Raw genomic sequence first — 13927 nt, forward strand, 5'->3', positions numbered from 1 at the left:
TGGAACTCACTATGTAGCCCAGGCTGGTCTCAAATTCATAGCGATCCTCCTGCCTCAGCCTCCCGAGTGCTGGGATTACAGGCATGCGCCACCATGTCCGGCCTAGTAAACCAATTCTTACAGATTTGTTTTCAATGTAAAGTTAACTGGAATGCAAATAATAATGACATTTTTTCATCTTTATAGTAAAGATATAACCACACTGAAGGAAAACCAATTAAAATCCAACACTTCAACACTACTGTTCTATTTTCGTTTTTCGTATATTTTGTGTCTGGTGCCATTTTGCCCTTGCCCACTTTCATACATATTGTACACATATAACCAGCAACTTGGGGTACAAAATAAGGTCTTGTATGTTTTAACACTCGAATTAACTCCAGTCTCCTATCCCACTTACAGTCACAGTGTTGTTCTTCACTTCCTGCTACTCTCAGCAAGCAAAGAACTTCAAAGACCAAGGTCAGTCCTGGTTCTGTGGTCCTGAAAGAGAAAACAAGGCTGCGAAGAACGCAGAAATGAGTGCCTGCTGTGTCAAGTCCTTCAGTATCAACCATAAATATTCTCTTCCTACAACACAGGGCTACGGTGGTCAGCCCTGGCCCACACTCCAGACTCCCTCTTTTATGTGCGAAGCCTTCCCTGAAGATGTCCGGTTCTTTGTAATCAGCGGTCTTTCCTCAAGACAGTAGTAACGGTCTCTCGACTCTGAATCACAAAGAGAAAATTTCAGGTCTCCCTGGAGACTCCTGAGCCCCTACGCCAGTGGTGACAGAACCTACGGTTTTTAAGACAAAAGATGCTAAAGTGTGAGTTGTTCTTTTCTAAACTAAAAACTCAGTATTGAGGTTTAATTGCAGTGTTGGCCCTTTGTGGTAAGTGAGTTTGGGGCTGTAGTTTGAGCACTTGTCTCTAAAAGTGCCCGAAGCCAACTTGCCTGGCTCCTTTTTAGCAATCTTCAAGTTCTCTGACGTAAGGGGTGTTAGAATATATCCAGGTGTCAATTTTTGCCCTGCTAAGTCAGCATCCACTGGCTTCTCATTCCTCTAACTCAAGTGGCCCATTTGGCGCTTATCCCACACAAAGGAAGTCAGCTCCAAGCGACCTGATGTCTCCATCACAAAAAACAGAGTGGTTGGGCACTTCCGGTGGTGGGTGCAAGGTCAGACCAAGGCACAATTGAGACAGGCAAAGTTCAAGCAACTGGAGAAGAGTTTATTGCCCTCTGGGTGCAAACAGACCAAGGACAAAAAGGACACTGGCACTGAGAGGAGGGTGAAAGTGGTTGACATGGGAGAGTTTAGGCAGGGGACAGGGCACTGACTGAGAGGGTGGAAAATTTTAGAGTCCCACGGGTGATGGGCGTGGGGCTGGCTGATAAACAGGATGTTGGTAGGAGCAGCAGGGCGGTGGTCTCCAGTGGTGCCTGGTCATGCAGGTGTCGCTGTGTGGGGCAGGCTGCTTATCTCGAATCTGGGCCTTGGATTCCTGTTATCCTTTGTGCCTTGCAGGATGTGCAACTGCATTGCCTGGGAAGTTTTTCTCTTCTGTCCGGGCTGGGATCTGATAATGGGTACTTGATTAAGATAGCAGCAATCATCATCATTATCATCATCATCACCAAATAATTAAACTTAGCCCACATAATTCTAAGCACGATATGCATATTATTCTGTTTTGCTTTTTCCATTTATAGTATATTAAAGCTTTGATTCTATGCTGCCTTCTACCAGCCTCCTCTTCCACAACGTTGGACACTTCTCTGTTCTCTCCCTGAAGAGTTTTGAGCTCCCGAAAACTACTGTAACCATATCCACCAGTTCATACAATTCTCTGGACAGTCAGTGATTAGACATTGATCACAGGCCCCGTGCTAGGTGCTGAGAACGCATCAATCCATGGACTGCAGCCACGACCTCAGAAAGGTATTACAGGAAAGCAAAAGCCAAAGTATACAGTCACAACATTCTGTGGGGAGAGCTTTACTAGAGATTCAAATGGACAGAAGACAGTGGCCAAGAGAGGAACGGGGAATTCCTTAAAGGTGGGGTCTCTTGAGAGGGTCTTGAAGGATAAGTATGACTTTGCTGGAAAAGATGAACGCTTCAGGCAAAAGGCCCGCCGCATGCAGATGATGTGGCTATAGCTGGAGCCAAAGACACAAGTAGGAAAGTAACAAAAAGGAAGGCATGGGCCTCATCGTGAAATTCTTCCTGTGCTGTGCAAAGGACTTGATCCTCCAGGGCAGGGTCCGCAATTATTTTCTGTGAAGGGCCAGGTGGTATATATTTTAGGCTTTGTAAGCTGTGCCACCTCTGCCCAAACCACTCATATTCTGCCACCGCGGCAAAGCAGTGCTTACAGACAATGAATAAATAAATAAGCATGGCTGTGTTTCAACAATAGGTTATTTATAGGCTCTAATATTTGAATTTCATATAATGTTCATGTCAGAAAATATTACTTGCTTCAGTTTTTTTAGCACTTAAAAATGTAAAACACGTGGAGCCATAGAAAAACAGGTGGCAGGCTGGATTTGGCCAATAAGTTGAAGGTGGCAGACTTCTGCTCTGGGACAGTGAGTCCCAAAATTTTACTGTGCATTAAAAACACCTGGGGAGTTTTGAAAACACTCCATGTCCAACGTGCAGTGAAAACAAATCAATTGTGATCTCTAGGTGTGGGAACCAGGTGGCTCAGTCTTAAACCCCAGATGATTCCAATGTACAGCACAGTTTGGAAACCACAGTTTCAGGCTGAAAGAGCCACTAAAGAGATTTACTGTTTTAAATGAAAGGATGATACAAAGATCTGGGTTTCAGAAAGAGGACTCCGAGCTAATGAAAAGAAGTGCTCACTGATAAGAAAATATGTTCACTACATACACAGATTGTTCAACCCAAAAACCAGGTCATGAACTACATGTCATGATCCTATTTTGTTAAATATAAAAACATTTAATTAGAAAAAGGAAGGAAATGTTTGAAAAGAATAATAGAAGGTAAACTTTTTATCTCTGGTTCATAAGGGTAATTTAATTTTGGGGCCGTTTTTATTATTTGCATTTTCTGACAACACAAATGCTTCCCTTTTTGTTACAATTTAAAGAGAACAAAAAGGTCCATATAAAACAAAAAGAGAAGCAAGAGTGAGAAAGAAAGGAGAGAAGGACAAAGAACAGGATTTGAGTATACAGGCTGAATATTTCCTAATCCATTGAGATCTAAAATTTGAAACGTTCCAAAATCTGAAGTTTTTTGTTTGTTTGTTTGTTTGTTTTTGGTACCGGGGATTGAACTTGGGTCCTTGATAAAGAAAGGAGAGAAGGACAAAGAACAGGATTTGAGTATACAGGCTGAATATTTCCTAATCCATAGAGATGTAAAATTTGAAACGTTCCAAAATCTGAAGTTTTTTGTTTGTTTGTTTTTGGTACCGGGGATTGAACTTGGGTCCTTGCGCTTGTGATGCAGGCAGCAGAATCACTGAGCTAAATCTCCCACCCCCGAAGTTTGTTTTTGTTTTTGTTTTTGGACACAAGGTCTTGCTCAGCTTCATGATCCTCCTGCTATTCCTCCTGAGTGTTGAGATTGTAAGTGTACACTACTGCAGCAGCTCAAAATCTGAAAATTTGGAGCCCTGACCTGATGCCAAGAATGGAAAATTCTACACATGATCTCATGTAACTGACAGATTGAAGTCAAAACACAGGTGCCATAAAAATATTGTATAAAACCACCTTCAAGTTCTGTGCATAAAATATGTATGAAACATAAGTACATTTTATTTTTAGACTTGGGTCTCCTCTCTAAGATATCTCACTATGTATATGTAAATATTTCAAAGTTAATAAGAAACATTTCTAATCCCAAGCCTTCCAGATAAGGGATATTCAATCTGTATTTCCTAATTTTTTTTTTTTTAACTGGGGATCGAACTTAGGACCTTGTGTTTGCAGGGCAGGCGTCAGCACCACTGAGCTAAATCCAAGGCCCTTCAACCTATATTTGCTTAGTACAAAAGGTACTAAGAATCAAACAGAAGAAACAGGTGATTAAAGGGACCAGAAGATAAATCATGAGAGCCTGAACTAAAACAATGGCAATTGAGAAAGAAATTGAACATACTTGGACACTAGGAGTTACCTAAGTTAGCTGGATTTTTCACATAATTATGTGGACCTCAATCCCACCTTCAGTCGGAGGGACGGTAGAGGGAAAGAAAAAATGAGAACACAGATTGCAACAGAGCCAGTCCTAACCTCAGCTCTTTGAGTCCTGATTTCTTTACCTCCTGTGTCCATTAAATTCCAGCTGACACTGAGTCCAGCTCCAGGCTCTGGAGAAGGGATAATTTTCTAAGGGTAAAAGCAATAGAACATAGGGCTGGGGATTTAGCTCAGTGGCTCCAGGATGGTCTTGCAAGTGCAAGAGCCTGAGTTCGATCCCTGGTACCAAAATAAATTTAAAAAGACTAAAAATAAAGCAATAGAAGATAGGTAAAATGATCACTAATTTTATCATAGAAAAGTGCAAAACTTGTGCTAAACACCCCCCTCCAAAAAACTCAAATTGATAGAAATACAGCAAATGAAGTATTTGTAGTAACTGCATTAGTTTGGATTATATAACCAACTTTAATGATGTACATGTTCTGCAGAGAGCCAGGAAGCCAATGGCTTCTCAGTCCAAGAAGCTGGAAGCCTCAGAACAAGAGGGGCCAATGATGCAGGCCCAGACCAAGGCCAAAGGCATGCAAGCCCCTTGATATCCATGGGTGATGGCAGCAGCAAAAATACACTCACTCAGAAGCGCTCGAGCGTGCACACACGAGCCTCCCCTTCCTCCTCCCTTCTGTTTCATCCAGGGCTCCACCCTCTATTGTGCTGCCTTATTCCGGGCGGCCTTCCCCACTCAGTTCACTGACTCCACACCGATCTTTTCCAGACATACACTCACAGTGATAGGGAAAACCTTTAAAATAGCAAAAACCTATAAAGTGTTACCGTGTAAAATGGCTTGTGTGGTCTCTAACAGCAGTTTGTTTAGCTCAGGACTAACAGGCACCCAGGGCACTAATTGCTGACTGAGGCATTTGGTCTGACCCTGAGATAACGGGGCCCAGCAAGACCTTGAGCTCCGAAGAGACTGGAGACTGGAGCCGCGTGATCATGAGAGTGTCTGGATGAAAGAACCCATTGCTAACATCTGCTCCCCTGACCCTGAACACCCCCTTCCTATGGGCTAGAATAGATAACTAGGCGAATCTTAAAGGTAACTCCCCAACAGCAAAGAACTGTTACATCTGGGTTGAAAAGATTAACTATTTTGGTACCGTGATTTGAACTGTGAGAATGGAATGTAACCACCCGAATGAAGTCAAGGCTGTGAAACCCTACAGAAGGCGGAGTTGTAACCCAGTGCGTCCTCGATCCAGGCACGGTTTATGTGCGATCGACCCTTCTTCAAGAGTAAATTGTTGTTTTACTTCCACTCTGCTGCCTCTCTGTGTGTCACTTACTGATTCCTTCCGTAACAACAGAAACACCAATTGTTTTCCATTGATTTCATTGGTACATTTTAGGGATACAGTACAGTTAAATTCATTATTGGGATCTTGTACCTCTACATGACAGGTCTTGGTTCTCATTTTTTCCCCTAGAAACACCAATTTTTTAGGGAGTTCTCCATACAGTTAAGATGACAACCAAGATTAACTATCTTAAGTACTTTCTATTAGTCAGCTTTCTGTTGCTGAATCAGGTCTTGGTTCTCATTTTTTCCCCTAGAAACACCAATTTTTTAGGGAGTTCTCCATACAGTTCAGATGACAACCAAGATTAACTATCTTAAGTACTTTCTGTTGCTGAGACAAAATACCCGAGGTAATAAACTTAGAAATATGAGGAGTTTATTCTGGTTCACAGTTTTAGAGGTTTTCGTCCATGGTGTCTTGTCCCCGTTGCTTAGGGCCCATGGGGATGCTATAGCAGTGGTTTTTAACCCTTGATATATGCAGAGCTCTTTAAAAACTAGGTTCCACCCAAACCCCATTAAACAGTGGGGGTGGCGGGGCAGCATCATACTTTATGGAAGCTTCCTATGAGATTCTGATGCTCACCCAGGTCTGGGAGACACGACAATAAAGTTCTGTTTCTATCATTTCTGCCCACTTCTTCCGTACTCATCTCCCGACAGTGGGGGTGGCGGGGCAGCATCATACTTTATGGAAGCTTCCTATGAGATTCTGATGCTCAACCAGGTCTGGGAGACACGACAATAAAGTTCTGTTTCTATCATTTCTTCCCACTTCTTCCATACTCATCTCCCAGTGAGAGATTTATCAGTCTTATGAGTGTTGAGAGTATCAGGTACACTGGTCCATGTTTCTTCAGTGCATAGAATGTTTTTCAAAAAGCAACTCACCATTTCTTACAAAGTTAAGCGTACACTTGCCATATGACCCAACAATCAGAAGCTTGGGAATTTACCTAAGAGAAGTGAAAAGATTAGTCTACACAAACGCCATACACAAATGTTTAGCAACTTCATTCATAATTGTCTAAAACTGGAAACAGCCTAAAGATCCATCATCTGGTGAACAGATAAGCCAATCAGTGTTCATCCACACAATGAAAGACAACTCAGCAATAAGAAGAAATAAACTACTGACACACGCAACATCATGGATGCCACGGACTGCACAATTTTGCTTACAAAACGTTCTATCCAGGTATGATGGTAGTGCAGCACTCGGGAGGCTGAGGCAGGAGGATCACTATGAGTTCGAGACCAGCCTGAGCTACATAGTGAGTTCCAGGTCAGTGTCAACTACATAGTGAGACCCTGTCTCAAAAAAGAGAGATAGGACGTTCTGGAAACAAAACCATGGGGACAGAGAGGACAGGAAATTGACTGCAAAGGTCTCAGAAGGGACTTCCTGCAGTGATGGGAATGTTATGTGATGCTATATTTGTCAAAACACATTCAACTACATATTGAAAATAATGGGTTTCACTGTATTTAAATTAGATACATCCATTTCTTAAAGCAGTACCCAGTTGTGTTTTTTATGCTCACTATTGGGGCTCACAAGTGTGAGGTGGCGATTCTGGGTATGAGTCTGCTTCTAAATGCTCAAATTCCCTGGCTGGTGAGTTAACCCAGATTCTAGAATGTACAGCAGAAGAGGCTCAGCCCAGCGCTGGTACAACCACATTCTCCAATCCACTTTACAACCACAAGCCTATCTCCACCTCCTGAATGACTCCTATCCACATCTCAAATGTTTCTGAATTCAGAAAGTTGGAAAGGGGCATTATGAATCCTCATTCTACCTCTCCCCGCCTCTCTCCACATTGATCAGGAAATCTTGAGAGATCAGTATCACATCAAGGCAATGGAAATAGCACACGGGAAAATAAATCTACGAATGCTGACCACAGTAGGCCACAACACACTGTATTTTGGCTGGCGTTTACAGACATGAGGCTGGTTTTTACTGGCAGTAGTGCAGTTGTTTCTGGCAGATGTACACTTAACAGGTGCAAGTGAATCAAAGACTAGGTCACGGGGTGGGGGGAGTATTTTCATACCATGGAAATCTTACAAAACTTCATTTTACAACGTTATTAAGCATGAGTGGAATCACTTTTCCTTTCTTTATTCTTAGAAAGGACAACAAGCAAGTATTTAAAATTGTAAAAGACAGTCAAGGGTCATGGGCCAAAGAGAATTGGCCTTTTTCTTATACATCTGGTATTTACAGGTGGCAATAATTCAGCAGACTAAAGTTCTATTCCTCTCCATGTTGTTTCAGGGCTAAGGAAAGAGTTGATTATAAGTCTCTTTAAATTCTTTGGCTGATTCACAATAACGTGAATTTCATAAATCCACTGTAGTTTGGTTTTGATTTTATTTTATAGACCCAAGTTTTGCTTCAACCACAAAGGAGTAAAAAACTATTCCAATGGATAAAATAAACAAAACAGAATTGGAATACAATGGACAAACCTTCTTTAGTCCTGATTCAAAGAACAAAAATTTAGAAAAAACAATTCTAAAAAAGGCATTTAGACATGGCTAAGGAAATTTGATTATAGAGAATTAAATTATAGTTTTTGGAAATTTGTCCATTTTCATTTGATGTGATAATGCTATGTTGCTGTATTGGAGAATAATTTTATTTTTATGTTATAAATGCTAGAATTGGGCCGGGAATTTGGCTCAGTGTTTCTGCCACCTGCCTTGCAGGCCAAGGACCCAAGTTCGATCCCTCGTACCAAAACAAAATAAAAACTAAATGCTGTGCCAGACGTGGTGGTACATACCTGTAACTCAGCACTTGGGAGGGTGAGGCAGGAGGATCGCTCTGAGTTCAAAATCAGCCTGGGCTGAGTTCCAGGACAGTCTGAACTAGATAGTAAGAATCTGTCTCAAAAAAACAAACAAACAAAAAAAAAAGTAAGGACTGGGGATTTAGCTCAGCAGTTCCTTGGCCTGCCTTGCAAGGGCAAGGACCCAAGTTCAATCCCTGGTACCAAAAAAAAAAAGTAAATGCTGCAATACTAGGGGCAATTTTTTCTGATTTCTATAATTTGCCTTCAGACATTACAGAAAAGTATATATTTTGTACAATTTTATATACATTCATAAACATAGATATGTAAAGATATACACATACATATAAGCATACATGTACATGCAGATAGACAAAACAATTCAAATACCATTAAATATTATTGTTGAATGCAGACACTAAGTATTCATTGTAGTTTTCTTCCAACTATTCCTTATTTCTAAAAGTTTTCATAATAAAAAAACTAGAGAAGAAGAATATAAGTAATCATTCTACAGGGGACCTGCCAACCTTCTGGCATAAGGAAGAGAAATAACTTAATGAAATTATCATAAGCCAAATAAAATGAAATTATCACAAATCAAAGGCTAAGAATAATTTTAACACAACAATCCATGAATGTACTTAACACTACTGAACTACACACTCAAAAATATGATAAATTTCACCTTGTCTATGTTTCACTACAGTATTTTTTTAAAAATTAAATTTCAAGGGGCTGAGGATTTAGCTCAATGGTTCTACCGCCTGCCTCACAAGCACAAAGTCCCAAGTTCAATCCCTGGTACCAAAAAATAGAAAATAAAAATAAATTTCAAACAGAAAAAAAAAAGATAATTTATCTGTACACTATCTGTTTCTGGAAATCGGTTTTGCTCAGAAAAAAAGGAAAGAAATGCACTGATTCTAAAAGATGTGTTTTGGTTTTGCTAGGAGAGCAAAAATAGAGGGCAAGAAACAAAAAATAAAGGAACACTGCTGGATTATATTACACTATCAAGAAAGAGAGAATTTCTTAGCAGAAAGCCTGAAGCCCTAGAGGAAAAAATTAAAAATAAGAAATCTTCACAGTCAGGCCAAACAACCCCAAAAAGGGTATCTATGTCAATCCTGTTGTCCATAAAAGTTGTACCATAAAATGAAAACAAGAATTGACACCAGAAGAGCAAGTACTTGGGTACAAATAAAGAGAGGAGGGGCTATAGGGTCAGAGGGAAACTTAAAGTGACCCCTGTTATAGGCTGAGTTGTGTCTCCAAAAAACTCTATTGAAGTCCTAACTTTTGGGGTTTTTTTGTTTTGTTTTTTTGAGATGGTCTCACTATGTAGCCCAGGCTGGCCTTGAACTCTAGGCAGTCTTCCTGCCTCAGCCTCCTAAGCGCTGGGATTACAGGCTTGTGCCAACACATCTGGCTGAATTCCTAACTTCTACTACATCAGAATGTGACCTAATTTGAAAACGGGGTTGTAATTGGTGCAAATAAAGTCATCTTGGAGTAATGACCTTGGAAAAACAGAAAATATAGACATAGGCTGTTCTGGTTCAGATCCAAAATGCCCCTCAAAAGTCTCATGTGTTCAGACATGGGCTTTTTCCCAAAAAGATGAGTAAATCATGGAGGCACTCAACTCATCAGCAGATTCATCCACTGATGAGTTCAGAGCTGAATGCAATGTTAGAAGGTGGGGCCTGGTCACAATAGGTGGATAATAGGGGTGTAAGCAGAAGGGTGTGTTCTCCCTCTCTCTTCCCACTCCCTCCCTCCTTATTGTCAAGGGTTGAGCAGTTTTCTACCTTGGAGCCAGCTCACCACGGACTGAGCTCCTGAAAATATGAGACAAAATAAACCTCTTCTCCTTGAAGTAGCAGATACCAGGTATGTGGTCCCAGTGTCTGGAATGTGACTAATACGCAGCCACAAACACGTACAGAGAGAAGATGATGTAAAGAGACGCCTGGAGAACACAGCCATCTACAAGCCATCACCCGGAACGCACCCTTCCCAGACAGCCCGCAGAATGAACGAACCTTGCCAAGCCAACTTCCGGCATCCTGAGTGAGGACACGTGATGCAGTACTGATACGCCCTCAGAGGGATCCCAGGTCAGAAAACTACTCTGAAGCACTGGCTAAAGTCATTCAAGTATATCGGGAGAGGAATCAGGGAACTACTCTGAAGAGCGGGAATACTACACCAGGCAGTTTTGCCAGAATATGTGGGTAGACTTGAGAAGGAAGGCTGAGTTCGAGATTTTAGGAATCCTTCAAACCTCACCAAGTTTCAAGGTGTCATGGTTGTCTTTGTTTATTTGTTTTGTGCAAAGCTGGGAATCAAAGCCAGGCCCTTGCACATGCTAGAGAAGCACATTAACCACTCTACCACATGCAGCCTGCCCTGGTTATTTTTAAAAGAGATCACTTTTGTTCCAAGGAAGTAAACCTGGGGATTTTATGGGAAAATATTTCTTAGATATGGGATTACACATTTAAGGAAGCTGAAGGCACACAAGATAAGATGTAGGCAATGAATGCTTTAGGCAAAGCCAGAGCTCCTTAACTTCAAATCTCTCACTAGATAGAAAAGCCAGAGTAGAAAAATTTAGGAGAGTATTTTAGGAGTAGAGAAGCCTGATCCAAAAAGGTAAAAGAAAGACATTCTGATCCATCCTCATTAGCCTTGTTTATGTAGAAATGAAAAGACATAAACTAAGAGGTTATATTTCCATTTTTCCTAAAAGTCAGCTGACTTACCTCAAAGGAACCAACAGAGTATACCCCATCCAGGCAGAGGGGTAGTGCAGAAGTGGTTCTGCTTCTTGAAGTATTCAAAAGTTAGGCCCAGAAAAAAAAAGGAAATAAAGGTCCAAAGAAGAGCCCACTGTAGATGTTCTGATCCTCACCAGGCTAGTAGGAACACATCAGAGACATTAAAAACAACTTCAACTCCAGAATCTGATAAAGGAGGAGAAGCTCATGTGTCTAAGATACACAGCAAGAGTCAGCATAGTTTTCCTGTAAAGGGGCCACTAGTAAGTATTTTAGCTTTTGTGGGCTGCAGGGTCTTTGCTGCCACCATTCAACGCTGCCCTGAAAAAGCAAAGAAACCACAGGCAATATAGAAATGACTGGATGTGGAATGCCAAAAGAACTTTATTCATGGGCATCAAAACTGGATTTCATATCATTATTAGGTATCATAATACATCATTCTTTTTATTTATTAACCATTTAACAAATGTAAAAACCAGGGCCAGGGATTTAGCTCAGTGGCTCCACACCTGCCTTACAAACACAAGGTCCTGAGTTTGATCCCTAGTACAAAAAAAAAAAGTAAAAACTATTATTTCTATTAATAAATATAGTATTAATTTAAGTAAAATTTGAATGTAAGCTGAAGTCTCACAAGCTAAAAATAAGCAACAGGTCAGATTTGGACCATGGACCAAAGCCTTGTACTGTTGTGCTAAAATTCCTGCAAGTAGAACATTAAGGAGGACAGATTTCTTTTGGCTCCTGGTTTCAGAAGCCTCAGTCCATGGTCAGGTGGCTCCATGTTCTCAGCCTGGGCCAACGCAGAAACATCATGGCAGAAGGACGTGTAGGGCAAAGCTTCATGACTGAAAACACAGGAAAGAGACAGACAGGGACAAGGTACACCCTTCAGAGCCCCATCCCCAGTGACTTACTTCCTCTACCTCCTCGTAGCCCACTCAGTATGGCTCCATCAACGGACTGATCCATTGGGAAGGTTAAGCACCCTCCCGACATGATCACCACTCCAGACCCCACCTCTGAACACTGCTGCCACGGGAAGTAAGCTTTCAACGCATGAGCCTTCTGGAGGAGATTTTAAGTCCGAACCATAACACAGACCCTTGGCCTAGCCAATTCCAAAGCAAGAGCTATGGCAGTGCTAGTAAAGGCCTAAAACTGGCTATCCCCGGAAAAAGTGTCCTACAAAGCTCACATTCATCTCTGCCGTGACAACGGCTCAAAAAGGTTTGAATGTGCTGAAAAAGAAAGGACACCTGAAATAATTGTCTAGGTACGTCACCCTTGTAAATTTCTAAATTTTACAAATGCCACTCTCTGAGGCAAGTGGCACTACACAAAGATGTCCCTCTAAAACGCAGGGTACATGGGGCCCAGAAACAGTTAGTCCATAATTAATCCCCCAAGAAATACTATCCTGAGTTCACATTTATTTATCATGGATATCCTTGTGAGACTGAGAGTAGAATAACTTTCTCTTTCCATTTGTATATTTCCACTCTCTCTCTTTGCTTGCTTCAAATATCACTGTCTGGCCAGGAACATACCAAGTTTAAGGCTCTGGGAAGATCATCTTGATTACAATGTTTCCACATGTCCCAGAGCAGAAGTACAAGGCAAAGCAAAGGACAAAGTTTCCACCAGGAAGGAACACCTAGCATTGCTCACATTTTGTTGACCAATATGAGTCATATATGGCCTCATCTATCCTACCGGGATCCTGACACTGGAACAGCCCTGCATCCGGCCCTGAACCGGGGAAGAGCACTGGGTCTAACTCGGAGCAAAGTGGTCTTCGAGGCAGGAGCAATTCCAGAAAAGAGTTAGCCGCTGAAGAGCGTTAGCCGACCATATCTAATCCCAGCAGAAGGCGGGGTAAGTCTTCCAGTTTGGAGGAGAAGCTGGAAAGCACCACACAGAGTCCATTACTTTCTTTTCCCTCCCCACAAAACCCTGAGGGTGACACATTAATTATGCATTCGCTTCTGGTTTTCAGCAACTGCTGTGCCCTGAGGTACGGCTGCCCATTTGGAAAGCTCTTAGTTGATGAAAAGACAGAGAAACAGGAGAATCTAAATATTTGGTGAATGAGTTCTCAGTTTTTATATTGAGATTCTCAAAATTTCTCCCCTTGGTGTTTTAAGATGAGTGGGTCCTGTTGCACCTTTTCTTTTAAAAAATAAATTTTTAGGGCAGTCGTTGAAGCTGAGTGATAAAGCACTTGCCTGGCATGTATGAAGCCCTGGGTTCCATTCCCAGCACTGTACTACATACATGTTATAGATATATAGAAATAATTTTTTAAAGATAATTTGGTGGCCAGGCATAGTGGCACACACCGGTAATCCCAACACACGGGAGGCTGAGACAGGAGGATTGATGGGAGCTCAAGGCCAGACTGGGCTACATAGTGCGTTCAAGGCCAGCCTGAACTGCATAGTGAGATGCTGTCTCAAAAACAAAAAAAGATACATGTAATTCTATGTTCATTCTTAATAAAATAATTTACAAGAAGCTAGGATAAGAGAGTTCCTTAATTTGAAGAGGAATTTCTACAAAAAAAAAAAAATCTTGTTCTTTTTTACTCTGTTTTTATCTCATTATGATGGAAATTTTCAAACATACACAAAAACATACGGAAAATGAATTAATGAACTCTATGAACCTATCAGTCATCCACAATCATCAACCTGCGCCTAATCTCCAAATACTGTGAAGTAAAATATTAGACCACATCTTCACAAAACCCAGGAAGAAGATGTAATCACTAGTAAACACTGTCCTGATTAACTTTGGT

General features: G+C 41.3%; 1 long non-coding RNA gene across 1 annotated transcript; it reads right to left on the reverse strand.

Annotated features, from left to right (window-relative positions):
* Positions 1–867: 867 nt before the first annotated feature.
* Positions 868–8366, reverse strand: LOC104865577. Its single transcript, XR_781207.1, has 3 exons — positions 8330–8366; positions 6426–6490; positions 868–1563 (listed from the first exon to the last, which is right to left on the reverse strand). It is a non-coding gene; the product is annotated as an uncharacterized LOC104865577 (long non-coding RNA).
* Between the last annotated feature and the right edge of the window lie 5561 nt (positions 8367–13927).

Source organism: Fukomys damarensis, unplaced genomic scaffold, assembly GCF_012274545.1.
Source record: "Fukomys damarensis isolate Sample0158 unplaced genomic scaffold, DMR_v1.0_HiC HiC_scaffold_15, whole genome shotgun sequence".
In the NCBI taxonomy this organism is placed as follows: domain Eukaryota; kingdom Metazoa; phylum Chordata; class Mammalia; order Rodentia; family Bathyergidae; genus Fukomys; species Fukomys damarensis.